Genomic DNA, 15,142 nt, shown 5'->3' with positions numbered 1-15,142 from the left:
GGCTTAAGAAAGCTGTGAGCAATTTGAAGATCCTGTAAATCCAGTTTAATTGTTTTTAAATGGGCTGTAAATTCAAACCTCTTTTGTTGATTTCTGACATACAAAGCCACTTGAGCCCAGCTGATGTCATAGTGAAAAAACTGATTTCGCCTTCCTATTTTAATTGGAGCTTAATGTACTTGTGTGATCGCTGGGGAAACTGATTTAAGTTCCATTCCATTTTGATGCAGCATGTGTCACAATAATTAGCTCTGGATGCAATTTAAACATTGCATTAGTACTTTAAAAAGCTAATAAATATAATTGCCTCCAGAAAGCTAATTTAAAAAAAGGGATGCAGCAGCAATGATTGTACATTACCCAAACCGCAGAGGGAGAGTAAGAAACACAGTAGAATATTTAAGAAATATACTTTATTTAAGTCTGCCCAAAAGTTAATTTTGTAATTCACTGTATCTGGATACACTCTTTAGAAGGAAATAAGTAAGAATGGATAGCGTGGTTTGTTTTTGCACCCAATTCACTAAAGGAGTTACGCAAATCAGTTAACAGTGTGAACATGCATGAAAATGTAGTGCTTAACCCAATTTTCACACTGCAAATCATGTGGGTTTTGACTTAAATAGGCCTATTCATGGCCCAGAGACATCTCAGTGCTATTAGCGCCTGGCTAAAATGTACGGACGCATGTTTTTGCACTGAAATACAGCATGCAAAAGTGGCGCACTGTAGGCTATAGTGATTCTGTTGGCCTGATGATAAAATATCCTTCTAAAAATCTCACTTCAGAATAGACAAATGGGATTCCGGCATGAAAATTAACAATGGTGTCCTTACTTGATTCCGCTGTCAGAATACCTTATGAAGCAATGCAACTTGAATAAGATTGTAATGTGTAAGACCACCTGTAATCTGAAATCCCAATGGCTCTTTGTGCGTATTCTAATCCATCCCTGTGTTGTGCTCTGAATTTGCCCGACAGCGCGGGCCTCGTCCAAACCACTGTAATTACCTCTCTTATCTCAAAGAGAGGGCTTAGGCTATTTCCTTCTGCTAAAGCAGCCACTTTGTATGTCACAATATGCTAAAAAACGAGGCCTGGGCAGACACTGCTTTTAGTATTGTGTTCAGAATGATTTAATATTCTAAATGAAACTAGACGTGTCACACTGTTCGCCTTGGTTTGTGTTTGTGGCTCCAAGCAACAGAATACAATCAAAGTCCATTATGACTGGAACAGCAAATCATATCTCTTGAATATAAATGTGCTTTGGAGAGGAAATATGACTCAAATAAAATTTTATTAAATTTAAATAACTGCATAGGCCCTGCCTAATCCTCCCAGTGTAGGCTTGTGCAGAAAAACCCTGAATGCTCTTTTACCAGATATATTAAAAGATGTCAGTGGTACTGATTTACAAGATATGACTGAAATCTGCAGATAGCTCTGCAGAATTTGAATGCCCATCATTGCAAACTTTGAAATATCTGCATTTTTGCCCTCAGTAAGAGCAAAACTTTACCATAGAAAGCAGGCGGTAAACATGATGCAGACATTGATCAAGCCATACAGTGTAGTTTCAGGTTCCTAAATTGCAGTAGTGGAGTAATGCTGTACAATACCAGTAAAGTATGCCAGATGGTAGTCAACTGCATCTTCCACAACCTAGCACTCAGAACCAGCGTGCAAGGTGGGGATTTGCACCGTGCCATGTATAGAGAATTTACAATGTGTATTTTTCATTTTATGCATACTTTAACCCTTTTTATATTTGAAAGCACAGCTTTTCACATCTCAGTTATTATAGTATGTACTGTATGCAACAGTTCTGCGCAGACATTTGTCTCTCGCAGACTAGACTAGAGGACTCTTGGGGCAGTGGAACACAGCAAAACGATGACACAATTTATAAGTAAGGCTTGGGTGAAACTGCAACTGAGATGAGAGAGAAAGATATTAATGAGCACTTAGCAGCTCGGGAAGCGTACTTTGCCATGGCCCTGGCCTGGGTTGCACTTCTAATATTATATACAGTATAACATTCAGATGATATCATTCATTATTAAATGCTAATTACAAATTACTAAATCTAGAAAACCTTATTTTATATAACTCAGTTGAAATATAGCAATATTGCAGAAATAAACTAAATATTTCACTTTAACCAAAATAAATAAATAAATAAAAAATACTCAAGTGCATTAGTGAATCATTTATGCGAACTAGTTCATTTATATGAGCTGTCTGGAGTAAAGCTAAATAAGGGAATCAATAATTTTTACTGATTAATTTACATGAACAGTCTAAGAACCCATTCACTTAAGGGATTTGGTATATCAATTATATTATTAAAAAATAAATACAAATTAATACAACTACAAAACCTTATGTTTTATAACATAAAAAAGCAATCAATTGAATTAATAAACTAAATATTTTGCTTGAGAAAAAAATAAATAAATAAATAATAATATATATATATATATATATATATATATATATATATATATATATATCAAGTGAGTTAGTGAATCATTTATGCAAACTAGTTCATTTATATGAGCCGTCCGAACAAACGTACTTAAATGAACTGGATATAATATATAAGGGAATCGTTTATTTTTACTGATTCATTTACATGAACTGTCTAAAATAACTGAGCCTCTAGGGATTTGGAGTTTCCAGCACTATGTGTGAGAGCGAAAACTGTTCACTGTTTAAAACTTCTCCTTCGGCTCTATTTCAGTGTTTGCAATACAATGTCAGAAATGTACCGTTTTGTGACACTACACTACTATTCACTGAAAAAGTAGCTTGTTACTGGAAAAGATGCACTATTGTGAAAATAGCTGCCAAGCTACTTCAAAATTTAGCGACGCTACTAACTTACATTTACATTTATGCATTTGGCAGATGCTTTTATCCAAAGCGACTTACAGCGCACTTATTACAGGGACAATCCCCCCGGAGCAACCTGGAAGTGTCTTGCTCATGGACACAATGGTGGTGGCTGTGGGGATCAAACCACCAACCTTCTGATTACCAGTTTACCATTTATGTGCATTAGACCACTACACTACCACCACCACCACTTCACAACTTAACCACTTTTAGTTAACTACTCCCTAACACTGATCTACACTAACAGGAAATGATGGCCAAAGCTTAAGTGTTTACTGACTTTAGAGTCTCTGATGCAGCAACAGAGTACAGCCTGATGGGGTTGCCAGATCTTATAGTTTTCACCCTCTGACCATGTCAAACAAAATAAAGAAAATGATGCAAGGAATATATTTATGGAACTGACAGACACTTATCTAATATACACATGCATCACATCATGTAGTGTAAAGTGTCAGATAGAGTCAGTTTGCAAGTGTTGCGGCACATGCATCATGTTCTTAAATTGTCTGCCACCTAATAGAGTATCTGGGGTGAGATGGAAAGATTCTTCAGAGAAATGAAGTGTCAAGGTTGTAATGTAAGTGATGTATGACACATACAAATGACACAAATTGTCTCAAGCACATAAGTGCATGCAGGAAAATCCACTGATGGCAGAAAATGCACATAGATACATTGACTGAGCTCAATGGAAAAGCACACAGTGTGCATGAATACACTTCCAAGCAAAGTCCCTATGGTTGGCATAAGACCCAGTTAACAGTGCCCTTAGAATCAAGCGATTGGATATTTAGAGCAGATAAATGTCTGAGTTTAGCTGAACATTTCTAATCAGTTGCCTTCATTACTGCTCAGGGGCCGTATTACAGACACATATTATCGAAGTTAAGATCTACAACCTAACTGAAATAACCATGGTTATGTTTGTGTAATTCAGTCTCAGGTTCCTTTTCAGTGATGAAAGCAATGGTTCACCTAAATAATAATAAATTCTGTCATCATTTTCTCATCTTCATTTCATTCCACCCTCAAAACCTCTATGCAATTCTTCTGTGCAACACAAAATGTATAGTAGTCACAGGCTTTCAAGCTCCTAAAATGCGAGGGATACTTGCACACCCGGTCCCCAATCAGCCTGATGGGGCGCGCGAGGGATAAAGGCGGCCGGTGACGATGGTTCGAGAGAGAGAGAGAATTACAGAGCAGCTGCCTGTAATTCTCTCTCTCTCTCGAACCGCCGTCACCAGCCGCCTTTATACCCCGCACTTCCCATCAGGCTGATTGGGGACCGGGCATGCATTGTTCCAGCCTGGCCCCGCCCTCCTCCGCTCTACAGTACTATAAAATTACCATATAAGAAATTCATAGAATTTGTGTGTGACATTACAAGTCTTATGAAGCCATATGATAGCTTTGTATGAGAAACAAACATGCTAAACTTCTCCTTATGTGTTCTAAGGGAGAAACAAAGTAATACGGCTTTAGAACGACATGGGTGAACATAAGAAAATAGTTTTATAAAAGTAGTAAAATGATGAATCTTTTAAACGTATTAATCAATTTACATTTTACAAGGTCAGCATGATATATCCCCCTTCTAAAACAAATGTATAAATTAGCTTGGGGGTCTTGTCAGAGTTTTAGCCTGGCTAACACTGTTACACTCTTAAAGCAAAACCATGTGCACACATCATTCATCATTTGAATCTAAACTCTATAAGAAAAAGAACAAAGTATGCAATCTCTCACAGGGAATAGCAGCATAATCCATCTCAAAGAAGCATGGAATCTTGTACAAATGGATGAAGCGAGTGCAAACCAAACAGACGTGGCTCAATGTATATTGGGTATCATGGAAGATAGAGTTTTAATTAAATCCGGATTGTGGACACACTGCAAAAACCCTCAGGCGCTGCCTTGTCCCTAAAGACAAAAAAAATAATTCACATTTATTATGCAATTAATTTGAATCAGTATCGGGTTGGCTCAGCTTCGGAGTGTTATATGATAATATGACACTGAATCTTTTTCAACAATGCCAACAGCCCTTGTTTGCCAAAAATGTTCCATGGCAATGGGAAACAGGATCCTGATTAAGGTTTTGTGCATAAATCAGCCAAATAATGATGCTAAAAAATAGTTTGTCATAATTGGACAGTTTTGCGGGCTCATCCAATATATATGCAAATTTCATGGCGTTTGAGAGGATATTAATTTGGTCAAATGAAACAAAATGTCTTGTGCTCCACAGCTATTATACGCTAAATTGACACTTGACCTATACATTTTAAGAAATATTTGGTCTTGTTTTCCTGGCTATACCAAAATCCAGAAACTGTCATACAGCTTTGAAGACAGATGGCCAACATTTGATGAATAGAGCAGGTTTTCCATTCATGGAAAATGAGATTAACTTGGAAAATCTTTAAGATTCCTACAAGCATTGACTGTTTGTTGATAAGGTAATAATTTTTTAATCATTATTAAAAGCAAGCTATTAAACAAACTTTGAAACAACCATACTTTTCATTAAATAACGCTTCCAAAAACAGAAAAAAAAAGATTGAGCAATTTTGTTCCCATCACTTTGACTATATGGTGCTTCTCGTAGATAACTTCAAATCTCATCCTTTGAGATTGCTACCTTGCTCTCTTTTACACTGGGTGATTCCTGCTAAATAAACACGTCTGGATAAGATTTGTGTTGGGAGCTAGCAATCATTACTCATTCCGTTCAGATAACTCCACCTGCCTTAACAGGACTAGGGAGGTTCTGGCAATACTTGCAGACTTTTGGCTCTCACCTCTTGTTTGGGAAAGAAATACATGCACTTCATCTCTTATCCCCTGATAATCTTTTATTAATGGATGTCTTATGAATGTTTGATGATACATGTATATTTAACTTCTTAAGAAATATTTGTGCAGTCCCATCCAGGTCTAGGAATTAGGTTTCTTTTGCCGAAAACGCTTCTAAGTTATCGTGTTTCATTTTCGCTTCACTGTGTATAGCAATAAAAGTAATTTATGTCTCCACAAATGATTAAATGTTTCCTCTCATAATCTACTGAATTAGGCTGAATACAGCCAAGGCACAATAAAAACACAATAGAAGCCATTCGAGCACAAAATCAAATCTTTATCCAATTGCATGTGTAAGGTTTATTCTTATTTTTTTTTACAGCAAGTGCTCAGTGATGAATGACATACTTTTTGGGGTTGTGTACTGGCTTTTGAATGGACAATTGCCTTTGTGTTTTTAATGCTTGAATCTGTCTGATATATCCTCAAGTCTTTTAGAAATTAAATATTAATATATTTGTATTTGGGTAGTTGACATTAAAAAGTTGATCTATACTGTGGTGTGATATCTTAAAATCCAGTGAATGCTATTTTAAATAGTATTTTTTATAATTATTATGGATGCCATTTTTATGACTTGTTATAATAGAGTAATTACATAGAATAATTGTACTTATAAAATTCATGTGACACACCAGATGACTAATACAAATAACTAATGCTAAATACAGTGAAGGAGGAAAAAATATATATAAAAAATATATATATATATATATATATATATATATATATATATATATATATATATATATATATATATATATATATATATATATATATATATATATTTAACAGCACCTTAATTATACACTTAATTATTAATAAATTTATCAGCACCTCAAATATACACTTTCAAGTACACTTTCATATACATTTTATGTACATAAAAAAGTTAATTGAAATGTTATAGTCTACCACCTACATTCTATTACCCTAAGTTTGCCACAAGGTTATGGCTCTACAAGGAAAATATGTATCTTTGAAAATGATGAAGAAGCTGATGCAATGAACAAGACTATGCTTTGTGCATTATTATTGAATTATTATAACATGAAGTTGTACTGCATACTTTAGATAGTTTTAATTCAATTTGAAATATATGCAGAAGGCTTCATCTGTGGGCAATGACAGATAGAAAAGGACAGACTTTCCTGACTCTGTGCCCAGCTCTTGTAAGGCATGCATTCTATTCCGGAAAAGCAATTTCAGGGAAGCACGAATATATCGATTCAAATTATGGAATGGAATGTTACATCCAACCGTCTTCTTAGTGCCTTAATTAAATGCACAAGATATAGATTGCAAAAAAGATGGCAACTGATTGTGCAGTCCTAGATGGTTCATCCTTAAGTTGATGAGTGTTACACACCATAACTTCAGCATATTTTTTGATGGCATAGCATTGAGTTTGAACTTTTGATTTACAAGACTCTGCCAACATTTAATTTTGTTATTACTGTCAACGTATGTCATTTCCTTTGAAAACAGTTCTGTTTTCTCTTTCTATCTTTCATCGCAAGAACAAACTGTGTCCAACACTGGCTTGTTTGAACTTGTACACATGGAACTGCTATATTTGCTTATCCTCCGAGACTATTTTCTTAGAAATTTAGAAGAAAATTTGTAATAAACCATAAAAATCTCTCTTGCCTCAACGGCTCAACGGCACAGTTCAAAAGTTAAGGTTGATGTGTGTTATTTTTATGTTAAAGGGATAGTTCACCAAAAATGTTAATTCTGCCATCATACTCACCCTCATGTTGTTCTAAACCAGTAAGACTTTCGTCTATGGAACACAAAAGTAGATGCATAATTTTAGGGACTGGCAGCTTAATTCACCATTCAAAGATACATTGAATGGTTACATCTCCTTTTATATTCTATGGGAGAAAGTAAGCCACACAGTTTAGGAACAACATGAGGGTGAAGAAATTATGACAGAATTGTTATTTTTGGGTGAGCTATCCAGGCTATCAAGAATATATGTAATATAATGCTTTCAATTAATAAAATAAAATAAATAAATAAAACGTTATCACCCTTCCTAAATTTATTTGGGACCCATTACTCCAATGTTGGCTGTTAATCAAGTCAAAAACCCACAAGTTAGCCAAAACCCTAGATTGTCAGACAACTGCCAAAACATTGGAAGCAGATGCAGTTTAACAAGATAAAACAGGCTCAACCTCGAGAAACTACTACTGTATCAATAGGAAAGATTCAACTGAACATGTCAATGCATGTTCATGTAAATGTAATTTATGTTTATGTAAATGTTACAATATTTATGAATAGGTTTCTAATGAATATGTATAGCAATGTCATGTTTTTATTTGGAAAAGACAAACAAAAACTTTTAGGGACTTTTATTATAGCACCTTCAATAGCTTTTCCCCCAGTCATTTTCTTGCCATCTCTACAAACTTTTACAGAATGTATTAATCTTAGTTAGCGTTAACTTACATGTACTTTTACTAATACATTTAAAAATCAAAAGTGACCATGAACTAAAAATGAACAATTATAAAAAAAGGTTAACAAATACTTGACAAATATTGGTTAAATTAATCACCAACTTGGAGATTACAGTTGTAGTAAAATATTTTGCAGCAGTGATTGTTTCAGCCATCCTTGATTTATCCAGTTGTGGTACTTATTCTAAGAATGTATCGATATGTCATGAGGCAAAAACATTTAGATAGTAAAATACTTTCTCCTATCCTAGCATAACAAGCATAGAAAACTAAGCAATTCATTGGCTGATTTCCCTATCAAACATTACAATGGCTCAACCAATGGCGTGAGTTTGGGGGCGGACTGTCCAACCACTGCAACAAAGTTTAAATGGTGGAAGTGTTCAGGAAACATGTTTGAAAGTAATTGTTATTTTTTGCAGATTGGTTTGGTGATTTCAGATTCAATTACCATTATTAAAATATAAAGTTGTATCAACAATCATCAATTTCCCACAGTGCAATATATTTTTTTATATCTTTCTTTTCAGAAAATCACAGAGTCCCTCCCAGGATTCTTTTCCTAGCAACTGTTGCTATGGGTGCACCAGGGTTTCTGACAGCCTGTCAGTAAACAGCATTGTGATTTTCCTTGTCATTTGACAAATCTCAGAATCTTCAAGATCTTTGTTACCCTGAACATTTACTTTCATTCTATTCTTAATATAATTTTTTTCTCTATCACCTCTTCTTATCTGTGCAACCTTTTTCCCATCCAAAAGAGAACTTTTCAAATTTGTGGTTCTGAGAGGCCAGTGGAAATGGTTTCATCTTTGAAGGAAACAGCTTCTACTGATAGAGAGATGAGAAGAGCATGGGGGAGAGTGATAGAGAGAGAGAGAGAGAGAGAGAGAGAGAGAGAGAAGAGAATCCCTGGTTTATCCACACAGCAAACAGAGATGCACGCTTTCTGAGTATTTGCATGTGAATGAGAGAATCTGTTCCCATGGCTCTCTCTAACACGAAAAGGTAGGACAACAGCACAATAGCTAATGTTTAGCATTTGGAGATCCCAGTGACAAAACCCTGCTTTATTTAGCCTTCACAAACACTGCTGTGGGGTGCATGGAGTTCGGCTGCTGAATGTGGTAAACATGGTAGAAGGTGGCAAAGTATTAGACACATTATAGACTTCTTCCAGCTGGAACAACATTGTGACAAGGAGGCACCGTTTGTTACACAGCATTATGCAAACTTAAATAAAGGTTAATTTATGATTTAATGCTGAATCACTGTGATCTGCTCAAGCTGTTTATGTCACACAGTGAGAAATTTTAAAAGAATAGCTTTCACCTGAAAATGAAAACTCTGCCATTATTTTCTCAGCCGCATGTTGAATCAAATCTGTATGTTTTGGTTTTTATTTTTGGAACGCAAAAACAACATACCATAAAAGTAGTCCAGATACTTATATGCACTATATTCAAAGGATTTGAAGCCTTTCTATAGTTTTGTGTGAGGAACAGATTGTAATTTACAACCCAGTCTTGTGACAAGTCGTAATAATTAGAATGAGATGGTTAAATCGAAAGAAGTCATTTAAGTTTGCTCGTGCTAAAAAGTATGACTTTTACTCTTGTGAGAAAACTAACCAACAAACCAACCTGGTCTCATGAATGTTACTCTACATACAGTTTTGCAAACTGACTACGTGTTGCTCTCTACATTTCGCTGCAGTTTCCTGGTGAAATGAACACTAGAGGAGCTACAACAACTGTATGTTTTAATCATTGTCACACAAATCTCTAGTACAATTGCTGATTTTGATCTTATAAAAACTTATTTTTCACTCTATTACTCACCCCCCGCTATGTTATGTGATATCAAAACACTTTTATTTTAACACATGATTTGAAAAATGAAACATTTTAACACTTGTATTACAGACCCACCTACATATACACACTCATTCCCATATCATTAGCTAGCTTGTTAGCTCACCTGGTAGACCATTGGATTGAGTGCTTGATGGCCGCGGTTAGAGTCCAGCCAAAAACGCACGAAAGTGAAAGTGCCATAGAAGCAACACAATATGTCATGGTTGCTTCAGTTAATGTGTACTGTCTTTTTTATTTTGTTTCGAATTTGCATTTTTAATCTATTATTTAGGGTTAGGTGTTGGTTAAGGATGTCTGTTTTGTAAACTCTCATTTATATTTTCAGACACTATTGGTTAGGTTTAGGGTAAAGTTTTAGGTTAGGAGGTAGGTTTTACTTATTAATACCTCCATTTAAAATTCACCTTAATAACCTTGTCAGATTACAACCTAATTTCACTCACTTTTGGCGCCCCTCGCTGGACATTTCACTAAATTTCATGAGACCACGCTGAACAAACAATGTTTTTATAATTTTTCCAAAGTTAAACTCCAAACAAAACACCTAAACCTGACCATGATTTCAATAGCAAAATCACATTTGTGTACCATGGAATACATCCGAGTTCAATGAGACAACAGATGCATTTTACAGGTTATTGACTTACATTAGTCATTTGTAGTGTATAAATAAATATGAATTGAATAACCAAATTTGTTCATTGGCGTTTCATTTCTTAACATAAAGGGTTAATTGGAGGCTAGGTTAAATTTGATGGCTGAACTGTATCGATTTGAAATTCGGTTTGTTAATACGTACCTCTAGTCATATTATAGGTTGCGATTTTGACATTTCATATAAATTATTATGCGTTTGCTCGAGATGTTGAAAATTTTAATCATTATTCACTCAATCTTCCTTTCCTTCAAATGTTGAGTCGACATCATTGACGGCAAATCAGCATTGGTTCTAGCATGTGTTGGAACCGAACATGGCGCACAATTTTATTTCATATTTTTGCTTTAGTGGATAATTAATAATGTGAATAGCGACTTCTGTTCATCAAGTATGGTTATCTACAGCGTGGATTCAGAAGACTTGGAATATAGTGTCATGTGGACTACTTTTATGATGCTTTTTGCCATTTTGTGTGCTTTTTGTAGCTTGACAGACATGGCCAATATGGCTTGCTGTTGTTTGGCCTGAGCTGCGTGAAAATTCTTCAAAAATGTTGTGTTTCACAGAATAAGAAGGAAAAAAAAACTGCTTAAGGGTGCACATTGACGTAAGGGCTTCGGTAAGTAAACAATTACCGAATAATAATGTTTGGGTGAATTATTTCTTTAAAAAATGTGCAAGTGTATCAGTTGTGTGAAACAAACACTTCCATACCCTCACAACACCCTCATGTCTCTGTGTTGACCACAAGCATATGTATGTTGTGTAAGTAGAAACACATTTTTTTCATACTGAATTTTTGGAATAATAGTACTGCTTCTGAGGTTGCTGTTATTTGCACCCTCACAGATGTGGCATGAACTGCAAAACAATTAAACAAAGGCTTTATAGGTTGGCATCCACATGCTGCACCTCAGACATTTGCGGAAATATATTTTACAGCGTAGGGACAGAATGGATCCAGATAATGAACTCTCGTCTCCCACGGTGCATTCAAGCACTCAGACAAAAGCTCACTCTTGAGACTAATAACACATAAACCTTGTGTTTTGATATAAAAGCAATGCTTTTATTATTACAGTTGCAGCCTATTTTTGTATTTTACCTACTGTTTCTTAAAGATTTATGAACAGCTGAGCTTTTTTTTTTTTTTTTAACTGGGACATATGTGAAAATGATTTTCAATTTGTGAATAAAAACTACATTTTCTCTATGAAAGTCTCTATTGAATTATGTCCACAAAGACGAACTTATTCAGTAATCGTCTTTTGCGATTACTGAATAAATATTCTTAATAATAATCTTATAGAAATTGTGGTGACAAAGAGCAATTTCTTGTCAATATATATTGTTTTAACATTAAAAATAACATTATTTTAAAAACAGATACTATACATATACTGCTATACACTTCCTGTGCCCCTTTTCTATTGGCTGTGAGAGGGAGCTTGATTTGTTTACTCAGGGTCAGTTTGCTCATCCCTCTATTGTGCTTTCGAATATTTATCACAGCTGTGTACACTTAATTGCCATGGAAACAATTAAAGCTCCTTGCAGTTAAGAATATGCATCTGCCGAGCTGCAATAATAGAGTGACTTGGAATTAAATTAAAAGTGTCAGTCAGAGGATGAACATGGAGAAAACGTTTTGGGTCACTTTGTGGGTCATTTTATTTAACTGAATGGAATGATGTAGATTAAAACTAACTCTACAACACATTAAATCCATTGCTAACACTTAATATTTGTCCTGTTGTTTTCACATAAACGTATGTCAGTTATTAGAGGATGATGTCATTGAGGAACAGTTTTTTTACACACACACACACACACACACACACACACACACACACACACACACACACACACACACACACACACATACACACACACACACACACACACACACAAACACACACAAACACACACACACGTTGTGTTTCCATGTTTTATGGGGACTTTCCATAGACATAATGTTTTTTATACTGTACAAACTATATATTCTATCCCCTAACATAACCCCTAAACCTAACCCTCACAGAAAACTTTCTGTATTTTTACATTTTCAAAAAAACCTAATTTAGTATGATTTATAAGCTGTTTTCCCTCATTGGGACCAACAAAATGTCCCCACAAGGTCAAATATTTCAGGTTTTACTATCCCCACAGTAATAAATACACACACACACACACACACACACACACACACACACACACACACACACACACACACACATACACATACACATATATATATAAGGAATATTGCAAAAGACTAAGAATGGAAAAGTGAAACAGAGGACATAGGAAAAACATGGTAACAACAAAATTCAAAACTTACAATTACCAATATTATTTTCAGAATCAGATTAAGAATGAGCTTTATTGCCAAGAGTGCTCACGTACATAAGGAATTTGTTTTGGTTATAGGAGAAACAAGTGCACACAGAACATTACAGTGAGACAAAGAATATAAAACAAGGTAAGAGTATAAATAGACATACATATACAGTATGTGTAAGGTAGGGGTATGTACAGTTATTGAATTAAATAGGAGTGAATTTACATTGGTACATGACATTCCTGTGGTAAATGGCCTGAGGGTAAAAGCTGTTTGCGTGCCTGGTTGTCCTGGTGCTGAGCGCTCTGTAGCGCCGGCCAGAGGGAAACAGTTAAAAAAGGGAGTGGGCAGGGTGTGAGGGGTCCAGAGTGATTCTACCTTCACATTTCCTCACTCTGGAGACGTACAGGTCTTGGAGGGTGGGCAGGGGGGCACCAATAATCTTCTCAGCAGTCCTGACTGTCCGTTGTGGTTTCTGTCTGATTTGGTGGCTGAACCAAATCATATACATGTTGGATTGAAGAAAGTCATATACATCTTGGATGGCCTGAGGATGAGTACATTATCAGCAAACAAGAAATACAGACAAGAGAAAGAAAGGAAAGCCACCTTCCTCCACTGGAGAGGGAAAATATAACAGCTTAAATAAATTCTAACCAAATGTAATTTATAATTCACTGAAAGTCTTCACCTCTGAGATGTAAAATCCAGACTGATCTCACAGTAAATTCGACACATTAGGTTGACTTATTTGAGCTAAACTCGGTCTGTACTCACTGAAATTCGACGCATTGCCTCCAGTGGCCAAAGCTGGAAATGTTTTTTGAAAATTAGGGTATGTGTGAACTCTAAGGTAACAAGATAGAAGATAAACACATTTCATCCAATACAACAATGTCTGATGGGAGATGGAACTTTTCAGTAACACGTCATGATGTTCGGCATCAACATTCGGAAGCAACATGACGACCCCCCATGTGATAATGTTGTAAAATCTAAATAGCGTTTGAATATGTTCTAATATAGCATAAAGACACCATTTGTTGTTGCGTGTTTTATATCTGATCATATTACGCCAAGTTTGAATATGCTGAATTCCACATAAGATTTGAGAGCTATGGCACAGAAAATTATTATTGAGCAACGACATACATTTTGGCCTGTTCGTCACACAAAAATATTATATTACTTTAGAAAATTTGGAATGTGGCACACAAGTCAAATGGACTTCTCTTATGATACTTTTGGATCTCTACCATCACCATTCACTTTCAATGTAAGGAAAAGAGCAGCTCCAAGATTAGCTTCTGATTTGTATTCCACGAGGGAAAGAGAGTCATCACATATGGAATGACATGAAGGTAAGTAAATGATGACAAAATCAAAATTTTTGGGTGAACTATTACTTAAAGACCAATAATTAAATTGTCTTGGAGCATTATGTACATCCTTGAGATTTAATGTCCTGGAAAGCATAAGACATTTAGCTTTTTTTCTGAATCTGTCTTTTCATCTATTGTCCTGGTCCAGCAGACACATTCATAACAATAATATTAGCTGAAGAAGACCTTTTCTCAAGACATCTCATTGCACAGTCTATACAACTACTCCTCTGGAGCATTATTGTTGATTTAAGGAATAATGTATGTTCAGTTCTTTCGCTACACTACAAAAGTGGAAGTAGATGATCTACATGGGTGTAGCAAACTTTAATGGCCAAAGGGTCCTTAAACGGAGTGCTTTGTTTATATAAAAAAAGACATTTCTTTAAACAGTCATAATGCCAACTTCACTTAACATCTGGATGATGGGTGTTTTTGGCTGAAAGAAAGCAACTACAGAAAGCCACAGTGATTTCCAATAGTACACAGTGAGTACAGGGAATCTAATTATGAATAATTGCTACCCGGTTTCTCTTGATGACAGGCATCCTGGCTCGGCTGTATGAAGTCATTATATCCCTAATCGCAGAACGGACACGGCGCCCTTCATAAATCTGCATTAGCGTGAGTATCGTTTAAGACT

The sequence above is a fragment of the Xyrauchen texanus genome, chromosome 49 (genome assembly GCF_025860055.1).
Source record: "Xyrauchen texanus isolate HMW12.3.18 chromosome 49, RBS_HiC_50CHRs, whole genome shotgun sequence".
In the NCBI taxonomy this organism is placed as follows: Eukaryota; Metazoa; Chordata; class Actinopteri; order Cypriniformes; family Catostomidae; genus Xyrauchen; species Xyrauchen texanus.
Note: the sequence above shows the minus strand (reverse complement) of the source record.